At 39.4% G+C, this 14,439-nt stretch overlaps 1 long non-coding RNA gene across 1 annotated transcript in view; it reads right to left on the bottom strand.

Moving 5' to 3' along the window:
- LOC118985318 (uncharacterized) overlaps nucleotides 1-14,439 on the bottom strand; it is a 19,430-nt gene extending 4,991 nt beyond the window's left edge. Inside the window, exons 1-2 of the long non-coding RNA XR_005066096.1 lie at nucleotides 14,429-14,439; nucleotides 9,574-9,579 (exon numbers count right to left, since the gene is read on the bottom strand). This is a non-coding gene — a long non-coding RNA (uncharacterized LOC118985318). The remainder of the gene's footprint in view (nucleotides 1-9,573; nucleotides 9,580-14,428) is intronic.

Raw genomic sequence — 14,439 nt, 5'->3', positions numbered from 1 at the left:
CATGCCATATGCATATTAACATACACCGTACTTTGCTGTGTATAATGCGTGCTTCTTTGCCAAAACTTTTGAGGGAGAAATAAGGATGCACATTATACATGGATACAATGATTATATCTCGTGTATAAGTGTGCACAAGAACATGGGTGCTCATTATACACAGCAAAATATGGTATATGATTTTATCAAATACAGAAAAAGCATTTGACAAAATTTAATATTAATTTATGATTTTTTTAAAACTCAGCAAAAGTGGGAATAGAGGGAACATACCTCAACATAATAAAGGCCATATATGACAAACAGCTAACATCATAGTGATGAAAAGCTATCTGCTCTTTCTCTAAGATCAGGAATAAGAAGGCCAAGTCTCACCATTTTTATTCAGCATAGTACTGGAAAGAACAATAGCCCCAGCAATCAGACAAAAATAAGAAGTAAAAGGCCCCTGGCTAGTGTGGCTCAGTGGATTGAGGGGTGGCCTGCAAATTAAAGGGTCACCAGTTCAATTTCCAGTTTAGGGCACATGCCTGGGTTGTGGGTCAGGTACCTGGTAAGGGGCACATGAGAAGCAACCACACATTGATGTTTCTCTCCCTCTCTTCCTCTTTTCCTCTCCAAAAATAAATAAATAATTTTTTTTAAAGAAAAGGCATTTAAATTGGAAGGGAAGAAAATAAAACCCTCACTATTTGCAGATGACATGATACTATATATAGAAAACTTTAAGGAATCCACTGAAAAAACTGTCAGAACTAATAAATTCACAAATTATAGGACACAAATATTCAGAAATCGGTTGTATTCTTATAATGAACTATCAGAAAAAGAAATTAAGAAAACCCCATTTACAAGTACGTCAAAAAGAATAAAATACCTGCTAATAGACAACCAAGGAGATACAAGAACTGCACTGTAAAAACTATAAGACATTGATGAAAAAAATTGAAGACACGAAAATTAAGAGAAATGCCATGCTTGTGAATTGGAAGAGTTAATCATGTTAAAATGTTTATTTTACCTGAAGCAATATATAGATTCAATGCAATCCAATCAAAATATACCAATGGCATTTTTCACAGAACTAGAACAAAAATCCTACAAGACCCCAAATAGCTGTAGGAATACTGAGAACAAAATGACCTGATTTCAAGCTCAACCACAAGGCTATAGTAATCAAAACAATATGGTACTACCACAAAAAAACAGACACATATATCAATGGAACACAATAAAGACCCCAGAAAAAAAAGTCCATGCTTATATGGTCACTTAATCTATGGCAAAGAAGGCAAGAATATGCATGGGGGTACAGACAGTCTTCAGTAAATGGTCTTGGAAAACAAGAAAAGTACATGCCAAAAATGAAAGTAGACCACTTTCGTGTACCATGTACAATAATAAACTCAAAATGGATTAAAGACTTAAATGTAAAACCCCGAACCATAAAACTCCAACAAGAAAAATTAGGCAGTAAATTCTTGACATCGGTCTCAGTAATATTTTTTTGGCTATGTCTCCTAGGTCAAAGACTTCAAAAGCAAAAATAGGCAAATATGCCTACATCAAACTAAAAACCTTTTGCCTCTCAAAGTAAACCATTAATAAAACAAAAAGGCAAAGTACTCAATGGGAGAAGATATTTTCAAATGATACATCTAATAAGAGGTTAATATCCAAAATATATAAAGAATTCACACAACTCAACATAAAAAAATCCAATTAAAAAATGGACAGTGGACTTCCATAGACATTTCTCCAAAGAGGACACATAGATTACCAGTTGGGAAAAAAGGCTCAACATCACTAATCATCGGGAAAAGGCAAATCAAAGCCACAAAGAAATATCTGCTCATACCTGTCAAAACAGATGTTACCAAAAAACAGCAAAATAAGTTCTGGCCAGAATCTGCAGAAAAAAGAATCCTCATGCATTGTTGGTGTGATTGTAAATTAGTGCATCCACTATGGAAAACAGCGTGAAGATTCCTCAAAAAAATAAAAATAAAACTATCATATGACCCAGCACTTCTAGGCATTTATCCGAATAAATTAAAAACACCAATTCAAAAAGATATATGCACTTCTACACTCATTGTAGCATTATCTACAATAGCCAACTTATGGAAGTCCCCTGGGTGTCCAGCCACAGATGAGTGGACAATACAATGGGATAATGCTCAACCATAAAAAAGAGTAAAATCTTGTCATTTATGGCAACATTAGATGGACCAAAAGTACACTACGTTAAGTGAAATAAGTCAGAGAGGACAAATACCATATAATTTCACTTCTATGCGGAATCTAAAAAAAGTGAACAAAAAATTAAAATTGAAACAAACTCATAGATACAGAGAATAAACTGATGATTGCCACGTGGAAGGGAGGTGGGGGATGGGTGAAAAGGTGAAGGGAATTAAGAAGTAAAAACTGTCCACTATAAATTTAGTCACGGGGATGTAAACTACAGCACAGGGAATGCAGTCAGTCATATTGGAACAACTGTGTGATGCCGGACGGGTGCCTAGACTCGCCGTGATCACTTTGTAAGGCACGTCAATGCCTTATCACTATTACACCAGATACTACCAGTAATGTAATGCTGTATGCCAAATATAATTTTTTAAGTTAAATTAATATTTAAAAAGTTAATATAAAAAGAGTACATTATACCAATCGCAAGGACGCATCTCAATGAATGTTCTGAAATTGCTGCAAATCGGTTTTTAGTGTGTTTTCTGTCAGTATCCAAGCTGTATCCAATTTACAGCTAAAGTGAGATGTAACTCAAAACTATACAAGTCACCCATTTAAAATGTACAATACCATAGTTTTTTTTTTTTTAAAGATTTTATTTATTTATCTTTAGAGGGGAAGGAGAGAGGGAGAGAAACATCAATGTTTGGTTGCCTTTTGTGCATCCCCTGCTGGTAGTTAGCCTGCAAGGAACCGGCCTGCAACCCAGGCATGTGCCCTGACTGGGAATTGAACCGCGATCGTCTGGTTCGCAGGCCCGCGCTCAATCCACTGAGCTACGCCAGCCAGGGCAATACCATAGTTTTTTTAAAGAATATTTACAGTGTTGTACATGATCACCACAATCAAACTTCAGAACTTTTCATCATCCAAAAACTCAACAGTCACCCTCCATTTCTCCCAACCTACCCAACCTCGTGCCCTAGGCAGCCACGAATATTTCTGTCTCTATAGATGTGCCTATCCTGGACATTTCATGTAAATGGAGTCATTCAATATGTGGTGTGTTATTTACTAGTTTCTTTCACTTGTGTCCATACTGTAGCATGTAACCCTTTTACTGTTTCCTTTTCTCCTGAGTATTGTTTTCTTTTCTACCTAGGAGTAGAATCACGGAGTCACTTGGTAAGTAACTCTGTTTTTAACCTTTTGAAGAACCACAACTTTTACAAAAATCAGCTGTGCAATTTCACAGTATTTTCATTATATGGGGCATAAATTACTCCATGGTCTGATCTATTAAATTTAGGTGCCTTTAACAGTTAGTTTTTGAGGCCAGTCTTTAAGATGTATGCTAAGGAGAGATTCTCAGCTGTCTCTTTTCCTGGTTCTTTCTGGTGAACTAGCTGGTGTGTAGTTTAGCTTATTGCTCCCAGAGAGCTACTAACTTTACCATCAAACTCTCCATTGTTTTCAAGATTATCTGTAGGCTTGAACTGCACTCCATTTCAGATAATGCCAGAGCTCTCTGTTCTTATGGACTGCCTGTTAAAAATCTGAGCAAAATCTTTCAGCCACTGTAGAACTGCCTGCAGTTCTGGGGGCAGGCCCTTCTCACAGGGTGACACTCTTAGAAACAGCAGAGACAATAGCCTCTGCCCTTTTGCTTGTTTTGCCTGGCCTGGAACCTCTGCCCTATTAGGCAAGGGTGACCAAGATTCCAGTATTCACAGCCTACTGAATATGGAGTAGAGGCTTCATTCATCTATGTGGGCTTGGAGGAAGGGAGACCCCAGCCTCTCAGCTACACTCACCTGGCATTTAGCCTCTTCAGCACGAAGCTGGGGCCATGAGAAATGCTGACACCCCCTCACCCCAGGAGCAAGGGAGCGGTAGGCCTGTCTTGTTGGCCAAAACTCCTCGGAGTGGAGCTTTTATCGCACGGGCAGAGAGAAGAGGACAACCTGTGGCTTGAGTGCTACAGATTCTCATCGTTCTTGCTGCAATAAAAAATAAAAATAAAAATAAAAATAAAAAATCTCTTATCAGATTTTTTATTACATGTTTCTTCATTTGCTGTATATATACACCTTAAAACAATTTCTGGAGACTTTAAATGGTTGGTCGTTTAAAAAAAATTTTTTTTACTCACTATGGTTGTTATGAGGAACATGTCCACAGAACTCATACTGCCATTCCAGAAGGAGAATTCTCTTAAGTTTCATTTAATCCACATTTTCTTCTGTCTCTCTTTTTTCTTTCCATGCACAGTTTATGGAAAAAATCATTTGTCCTACAGAGTTCCTTACTGATGTCATAGGTTACTTTGACAGCTTCTAACATGATTCTCTGCCCTCTGTATTTCCTGTGTGTGGGTAGTTGTATCTAGAATAGCACCATCCAACAGAAGTCCAATGCAAGTCCTTGTATAATTTTAATGTTCTAGTAATTAAAATACAAAGAAAAAAACAGATGAAAACAATGCCATATAATCTATTTTATTAAACTCCCAAATTATGAATGACTTATTAAAGTCCATATATAAAAACACTATTTGAACATATAATCAATTTTCAGGATATTTAATGATATTAATTACAGGGGTTTTTTTCGTGTTAAGTCTTCAAAATCCAGTGTGTGTGTATTTTACCCTTAAGTCACATTTCAGTTTGGATTACCCACATTTCCAATGCTTAGATGCTACGTGTGGCCAGCAGCTGCCATTTTGGAAAGTACAACTCTAGAAGCTAGATTAACTTAGAAACTCCAGTTAAAACACGAAGGATTGTATCAGCATTCATTTTGGTTTTGTCAGCCTCCCCATTCCACCAGGAATGGGGCATATTGACTTGATTACAAACGAATTTCATGATTATCTTTCCGTGTTGAAACATGTCTTTTGAAAATAGTGATTATTGTAAAATCTGAATACTTGCTTTCAGTGTGGATTTAATTACTTTTTCTAAAGAGTTGATCACTCATACTAAAACATGACAGCCCTGTGAGGGAAAATTATTCTCATTCCTTCTCCAATATAAAAAAAAAATTTCCCCAAGGCAACTATATAGGTAAAGAGGAAATAGCTACTCTATTCCTTAAAATCTGGATATCTGTCCTGAAGATCTGTAATGCTGTCTCTGTTCTTTCTCCACGGAAAACTGGCCCTTCCATAGTAACTGGACCCATAGACATTGTTCCCCTTCTATACTCCTCCACTTCTCTCATTGAGCTGGCAAGGCCTGAACCCGTTACTAGGGCAGCCTGCGCTTCAGGAAGTACACACTCTCCGCCTCGCGGGGGTGGGGCGGGTGGACCACATGCTGACCACCTAGACGCTGTGCGTTTCGCGCACATCACACTTGCTCTACAACAACTCCTCACGTCAGGTACTTGCCCCAACTGCACAAAGGAGGAAACCGGCTCCACAGGGAGCATGTAAGCAGCATCTCACTCCCTGGGCTCTCAGGAAGTGGTGCTGAGGCACAAACCCCTCCGTCCAGTCCCAAGTCCTGTGCTCTTTTTAGAGCAGCACGTTGTCTCCCAGACACTTAAGACAGCTGGTTAGTATTACTAAGGTAATTAGGGGGGAATTATGAACAACAAACAATAGCCAGCTCTGATTTAGGGCTGGGGCCAGCTGCAGACAAAAGCTGGCGAGCTCTGTGATTTGGCTGAAGTCCTTCAGGCTGAGTTTCAGCACCCTTGTTTGAAAACGAAGTGCTTCCTTTCCATGCACATGGCTTTGGTTGTCTGCCTTGTGCTATTACATTTCAAAATTAGGAAAAGTGTATAAAATGTGGGTATTGTATGAGATTATTCACTTGATTATTTGCAAAAACTTAATGAAAATCCAGGCTAATGGAATGGCTGCATATTAATTAGAATAGACTCATTGTTAATGTGCTACAGTAATGTTCTTCTTTATGTTTTTCCTTATATGAATACCCAATATAAAAGTTGCAGAATGTTTTTAATGTTGTGGATAATGTATCTTGATAATTTCAGATCTTAGTACTACGACTATGGTGACGCCTTTAACAAAACCCTATTACGCTAAACATAACCATTTGGTTTAAATTAATAAGGTCCTGATTGATAGCACTGATTTTTCTGTGAGGCTGCTTTATCCAAACTGCTACTGGGAGCAAATAGAACAGCAAATCTGCTTCAAATTTTGCATAATCTTGAACATTTTTCTGCAGAAACTATGCCGATGATTCAGAAGGCTTTCGGGGACAATGCAATGAGTGCAGCACAAATAAAAGTGTGGCACAAAACACTTCAAAGATGGTTGAGAATCTGTCGACAGTGATCCACGTTCCGGAAGGTCTGCAAACAGAACACCTGAGAATATCGAACATGTATGGGCTGCGGTCCACAAAGATGGGTGACTGACAGTGGGAGAACTAGAAGCTGATCTGGGGATTCCAAAAGCTACTGTGTCGCAGATTTTGATGCAGGATCTTAGCATGAAATGTGTTGTGGCAAAATTTGTTCTGCAGCTTCTGCTATCAGAGCAGAAGGAACCTTGTGCTGCAGTTGCTAATGACTTGATTCAAACCCCTACCAATGAACCAGATTTCCTCAAGATGGCCATAACTGGAGATGAATGCTGGGTCCATGGCTTTGATCTAGAAATGAAGGCCAGTCACCCCAGTGAAAGTCAACTGGTTCTCCACACCTAAAGAAGGTGCAGCAAAGTCGTAGCAAAATGAAGACCATGTTAACTATGTTTTGACTGTGAAGGTGGTGTCCATCATGAGTACACCTCTCCAGGCCAAACAGTCAATAAGGACTACTACCTCAATGTTCTTCATCTGTTGAGAAATGCAATATAACGAAAATCGGCCCCATTTACGGGCCACTGGTAATTGGCAGCTTCATCACGACAATTGTGCCTGCTCACACTTCAAATCTTGTGCAGAGATTTTGGTGAAACATAAAATAAACCAGGTGACTTCATCCCCCCATACAGCCCAGATTTAGTGCCCTGAAACTTCTGGTTTTTCCCCAAAACTAAAATCACCTTTGTTTTTTTCTTTACTTTTAAATATATTTTATTAATCATGCTACCACAGCTGTCCCATTTTTTTCTCCCCTTAACTCCCATCCGGCCTGCACCCACCTCCCACCAGCATTCCACCACCTTAGTTCATGTCCATGGGTCATACATATAAGTTCTTTGGCCTCTCCTTTTCCCATACTACTCTTAACCTTCCCCCATTTATTTTGTACCTACCAATTATGCTTCGTATTCCCTGTACCTTTTCCCTTTCCTCCTCTCTCCCCCACTTCCCTCCCCACTGATAACCCTCCACGTGGTCTCTATTTTTGTGAATCTGTTCCTGTTCTAGTTGTTTGATTAGTTTGTTTTTGTTTTAGATTCGGTTGTTGATGGTTATGAATTTGTTGTCATTTTACTGTTTATATTTTTGATCTTCTTTTTCTTAGATAAGTCCCTTTAACATTTTGTATAATAAGTGCTAGGTGATGATGAACTCTTTGAACTTGACCTTATCTGGGAAGCGCTTCATCTGCCCTTCCATTCTAAATGATAGCTTTGCTGGATAGAGTAATCTTAGATATAGGTCCTTGCCTTTCTGAACTTCAAATACTTCTTTCCAGCCCCTTCTTGCCTGCAAGATTTCCTAGAGAAATCAGCTGCTAGTCTTATGGGAACTCCTTTGTAGGCAATTGTCTCCTTTTCTCTTCTTGTTTTTAAGATTCTCTCCTTATCTTTCATCTTGGGTAATGTAATTCTGATGTGTCTTGGTGTGTGCTTCCTTGGGTCCAACTTCTTTGGGATTCTCTGAGCTTCCTGGAAGTCTATTTTCTTTGCCAGATTAGGTAAGTTCTCCTTCATTATTTTTTCAAATAACTTTTCAATATCTTGCTCTTCCTCTTCTCCTTCTGGCTCCCTGTGATTCAGATGTTGGAATATTTAAAGTTGTCCCAGAGGTTCCTAAGCCTCTCCTCAATTTTTTGGATTCTTTTTTCTTCATTCTGTTCTGGTTGCATGTTTGTTCCTTCCTTCTGCTCCAAACCATTGATATGAGTCCCAGTTTTCATCCTGTCACTGTTGGTGCCTGTACATTTTCCTTTATTTCACTTTTCATAGCCTTCAGTTTTTCCTCTATTTTGTGACCATACTGAATCATTTCTGTGAGCATCCTGATTACCAGTGTTTTGTACTCTGCATCTGATAAGTTGGCTAGCTCTTCCTCACTTAGTTGTCTTTTTTTTCTGGAGCTTTGATATGTTTCTTCATTCAGACCATATTTTTTTTGTTCAGTGCACCTGTTTCATAGTAATGGGTGGGGCCATAGGTTTTCACCAGGGTAGGGCAATCTGCATTGCTGCGTTGTGGCACTGTATGTGAGGGAGGGGTCCAAGAGGGAACAATGCTGCTTGCTCCACTCTCTGACAGCTTTCAGTCACTTCCCTGGCAACCCACAAGTGAATTGAGCCCTTCTGGTGCTGATTCCTGGGTGGGTGGGTTTGTGTATATTTTAGGACCCTGTGGGTCTCTCCAGTGAACTCTCTTATGAGGCTGGGAGTTTCTCCCACTGCTACAGTTGGAGGTTTTTTTCAGTTAGAGGTTTCAAGGCTTTATTTCCCTGAATGGAACCCTGGGTTGTGTGGTCTGTCTCGCTCCCCAGTTGTTCCTCCTGGTTTATATGCATGCAAATGTGGGACTGCCCAGCCTGCCAGCCACTGCCTTGCCATGAGTCCTTTCCGCCCCAACTGCCTATCTCTGCCTTGCCTACCAGTCTGGATGTATGAATGTATGGATGTTTCTTCTTTAAATCCTTGGTTGTCAGATTTCCATACAGTTCAATTTTCTGGCAGTTCTGATTATTTTTTACTTTTAAATTTGTTGTCCTTCTTTTGGTTTTGTGAGGAGTCAAAGTGTGTCTATGTATGCCTCCATTATATCCAGAAGTCCTAAAATCACTTTTGAAAGGGAAGAGATTTCAGACTGTTGATGAGATTCAGGAAAATATAATTGGGCAGCTGATGGCAATTCCCACATAGGATTTTGCAGAGTGTTTTGAACAGTGGAAGAGAAGCTGGGAACACTGTGTGAGGTCTCAAGGTGCCTACTTGGAAGGAGACTAAGGCACCAGTGTCCTATGTATAATTTTTCTTGTATCTTGTATCTTTTTCAATAAATGTCTATTTTTCATAGAACATGGGTGGATAATTTCTGGACAGACCTCGTATATGTATGTATGTATGTGTAAGTGTCTATATATGCAGAATTCTAGCTTATCTTAGTTTCCCATCTCTAGACACGGCACACCTCCAGCTTGGAAACTCTTTAGGAGATCAGAGCACATAGTTCGCAAAAAGAAATAATCAGACATGAAAGCGCACCAGTTCCTCCCATTGTCGTGTCAAGTTTTGATCATCCTTGTTACTCGGTGGTTGCCTACTTTACCAGAAGATGAATAGAAGTGCTCTGAAAACAAGCACTTTAAATGAAAATACTGCTATTATATCCTATCTCACTTAGGACGACAAATTTAAACTTATTGTTCCCTCAGAAATGTCTGTCTGCAGTTGTGAAATCTGAGTCCATTAGGCCAGCTTTGTTGGGTAAGCAATGACTCTGGCCAGAAAGACCCCTGGTCTAGGAGTCAGAAGACCACGAGCTCCAGCTCTCCCTTTTAGTAGCTTTGTGCTATTTGATACATTAATTTTCTCCATATTTAACATACGTGAAACTGTGTTTCATTAGATGGTTTTCTAAAGCTCTTTCTTGACTCCAATTGTGATTCTCCAATGTGCCCAGAGTTATGCTTTCCCCGTTCAAAGACATATGTGTGGCTTTGCTGGTTAACTGCAGCCTCCTTTGATGCTGGAGAGAAGAGGGAACCAGACGCTTAAAAGATTTCATTTCTGAATAAGAGGGTAGATCTGGCACCTTCTTGGGCTCGAGATGCCTTAGTTTGAATCTCTGCAGACTTTGCCCAGGAGAGCAGATTAGAGTCAGAACTCCTCATCAGCAACTTCCCCAGCAACTATGAGAAAAAGTAAAAAGTGGAATGAGGAGGCAGGCTGTATGGCACACAAGAAGCGTTTGTGTTTGTGGAATGAAGGAGGAGAAAAGAAAATAAGAGAAGTAAGGCTTACAGATTTCATTTCTATTCAAAGTCAAGGTAAAAATGAAGGGCCAAGCTTGCCATATGTAATCAAGTTCACTTCCCAGGATCCAAGTGCTCCCAGAAACCACTGAGGAGGTACACATTATACAGCACGGCGGGCAGCATGGTCCGTGAATTTTAGTCAGTCAGGTGGGTAGCCAAAAAAAGTTGAGTATGTGATTTTTAGTCTCAGAATACAGAGTTTTATTGGATATTTGAAGCTGCTCTCCACTCCATTCCAGGAAGGAAAGCGGGGTTGCTTTGTGTTCCACAACGACTCCTAACACCCATTCTGTTTTATCCTTGTATACAAGCACATCCTTTGAGTTTCATGAGGGGCTAATTTTCACTCCTACTTTCATGGTTTTGACCCTATTCTTTCTAATCTGCTTGGGACCTCACTCCAGCTACTCTACCTCCAAGTCTTCTCTCATTTATTTTCACTTTCTCCATTCCACTTGGCACAGAAACATGCTTACACTCAAGTATCTTCAACCTTTGAAATAAAATTTCACAGCTTACACATTGTGTTGTATATGAATCTCATTGTTGGCTTCATTTTCTCACCTTAATTGCTTGCTTTTTCTTCTTATTTTGTTCTTTGTTAAATCATATGTATTTCCATAAGCTATCTTAAATCTTTTATGGAAACATCTGAATATAGGGACATATAAATACACATATATCCTAATAGGTATCATGTCCAACTTGTCATCCTGTATTTGGTAAGTTCTAAATGAAAGTTTGAGAACTGAATGAACAAATGAATGTCTTAATTTATTAGGTAACATGCGATTTAAAAAATGAGTCAAAGTGAGATTTTTTGTTTTAAGACTGACCCTCTTTCTAAAAAAGTTATTGTGGATTGCAGATCTTAATTAGCCTGCTCGCTCTGGTAACCTAATCATTCCATTAACCAATTCTGTAGCGACCACTCGCCTCAGGAAGATGGGCAGGTGACATACCCATGGTTGCAAACCAGTCTCAACAAGCAACGAACTGCAAGTCTCACTTGGAATGAGGACCAGTCTCCTCTCTGGGCTCCAGTCATCTTACAACCTCCCGGGGTTGTCATGAACATTTAATACAATTATGTATGATAAAGCACCTCATACAAGTATAATTTTCTATAAATGTTACGCTTAAGTTAGTTGGAAAATTTAGTCACCCTAGCTAAAATGGGTCCCTTGAACAGGGAAAGTATTTCCATTGCACTTGGGGGATGAATCTAGGAAGAATCAACTCTATATTAGAGTTAAAACATTTATGTTGCCAAACATATTGTGTCTGTTTTTTGAATCAGTTCCTTTAAGACAAAACTAAGTGCAAAGTATAAGCTCCAGAATGAAAAGATTTGATTGTCAGTAGCAGGTACCAGCCCTCTGATTCCTGAGCTGTATGTAGCGCAGAGTGAAGTAGAATTTTGAGTGAATCCAATTTATGTAATGGAGGTTTAAATCAGCTTTCAGCGCAGCCTGGGTCACTGAATAATCTTCCTATTTGTTCTTTACAAAACACAGATGCAAGATGAAAAGCAGAATCACGGCAGGCCTGTAGCTCTCTGGTGCATCATGACCTACTGTAAAGCTTATCATCTGCAGTAGCACTTACATACACTGCAAAAAAAATGTTTAACCTAAGTCCAATCGTGAGCACACAGACAAGTCCAAATTGAAGGACATTCTGCAAAACAACTGGTCTGAACTATGAATGGCAATCTTGAGAGAAAATGAAGCTAGGAAACCATTATAGATTGAAGGAGATTAAAAGACATAAGACATAGCAATTAAATGCAATGTATGATCGTTGGTTGGATCCTGGATTGGGAGGGTGGGAAGCTCTAAAGGACATTTTGGGGATACCTGGGGAAAACTGAATGCATACAAATTTTAGATACAGGGTTATATTGATTTTAAATTCCCTGACGGTGGTGAGTTGTAGTCATATAGCCATGCCCTTGTTCTTGGGAAACACATGATGAAATATGGGGGTTGGCAAAAGTAGGGTTACAATGGTGAGTATGTGAAACAATTTATTCTCATATTGTCATTTATTAATTATTGTATTCTTTACTATATGAACAACTGTAAACTAATTTTTTGCCCACCCTTGTATTTAGGTGTGAAGTGTGATACAGACCATTTAAAATTCGCAGGTAATGTGTATGGTTCAGGGGAAAAAAAGATGTGAATGAGATATAGACGGCTACTGATAGCTCCAAGAGACTCTAGAAATCAAATACGTGAAAAAGAACAACAGGATGTCTTAGATCAATTTTGAATCATCCCCTGGAGCTGGGCGAACTGCTGCCTATATTAGTCAGCTATTACTGAGATAACATCCCATAACAAGCAACGCCCCCCTCCAATCTTAGTGGTTCGCAAGAACAAGCAAGCATTTGTTCCTTGGCCACGGGCCTGTAGGTTGCCTACGACTCTGCCACATTTGACTGACATCAAGTGGGCTTGGATCTAGGCTCTGTGTGTTTTCATGTCTCACCCATATATTTCCTTATTCTGGCACTACTCACTACCCATGGCATGTTTTTCTCATCGCAAATGGTAGGTGTACAAGAAGCCAGATAAAATCACACAAACAAATTTAAAGTCTCTGTCATGTCCAATAACATTCCATTTGCCAAACAAAGTACCTGGCCAAGTTCAACACAAATTGGGCAGGATATATACTCTGCCTACTCCAGCAGAAAGTGCTACAAAGTCACATGCCAAAAGGGGTAGATGTATAATTCTGTTGCAAAGAGATAACGAAGAAGAGGGAATGAAAATCCAATCCAGTCCCTCCTTCCAAACAAATGGGGCTCTGACAGCAAGAGAGAAAGAATGGCTGTTGGGTAGCCATCCAATAGTGTCTTCCATGCTGTAGACACCAAAAGAAGCTTTGGAGACTTGTTTTTTCTGGTTTAGTTAGCAGGAAGAAGAGGAGGAAGTAAGGAAATAGTAGTTACAAATTGCCTTCAGGGCAGGATTTTCCAACTACAACATTGATGGATAGTTGAATATGCTGATATAGACTAAACAACATCCCGAATTCTGTTTCATAGTCTGAATTCCCGCTAATAGCAACATCTCTGGTGCAGAACACACCCAGCACTATGCTAAGGATTTTACATCCATCATCTCACTGTACCCTCACCACAAACCTATCCAGTTTATTCTCACTTTACAGCCCACAGGTCAAGTGATTTCTAGCTACTATAAATGGCAAGGCTAGGACGGGAACCCAGACCTGCCTGATTTCATCCACTCAGGCATCCACTGCTTGCCAGGCACAGTGCTGAGGACGCAGACCAGCAGCACGGCCTCTGTCCTCTCACTCTCTACACAGCCCACCAAAAACTACCTGTCGACTAAAAAGTGAGTCTGGTGCACCCATGTGTGCTATTTTAAAAATGCATGTCTTCTTCTAGGGGCTTATAATGTCATATATCAACGAACCATCAAACCAACTCTATTAAATAAGTGCTACTATTCTCCATTTCAAATATTAGGAAACTCAAATACCTAGAGGTTACCTAAAAAGTGATGGAGCGGGATAAGAAACCAGGCAATCTGATGCTAGAGCTCCCCTTTTCACCAGCACAAGCAACCCATGACTAATAAAATACAAGTTTATTTAAATACACAAGTATCAATGAATCGGTATAGCTTTTTTTCCAATGTATTTTCCCAATAAAAGATACTGGCTATAAATGTAATCACATAAAGACCTGTAAAATATTTCATTAAAAAGGGTTCCTCACACTTGAGAAACTTAGGGTCATGGGTGTGGGATTTTAAAAGTCATTCAAAATTACAAACTAACAGGGAAAATATTAAAATTTAAAACAGTAAATGTGGCTTCCTTTTCCTTAAATCTGAGACTGGATTTCAGTTATTCCACTACTTTATCCGTATTTGATGTTCACAAAATACTTTGTAATTGCTAATGAGTTAGTACATTCTAGTGATAATGGTGCCCACTATTCTTAATGTCCCTTCCTGCGGGAGTGCGGGAGGCGCCACTGGAACAGGCTTGGTCTGCGACCTCTGCTGAGTACCCAGAAGTTGGGCTGCAGTTCCAGCCACTTGAGCATCTG

Source organism: Sturnira hondurensis, unplaced genomic scaffold, assembly GCF_014824575.4.
Source record: "Sturnira hondurensis isolate 20B ecotype Veracruz unplaced genomic scaffold, ASM1482457v3 Scaffold0004136, whole genome shotgun sequence".
Taxonomy (NCBI): Eukaryota; Metazoa; Chordata; class Mammalia; order Chiroptera; family Phyllostomidae; genus Sturnira; species Sturnira hondurensis.
This window is presented reverse-complemented; position numbering and strand designations above follow the sequence as displayed.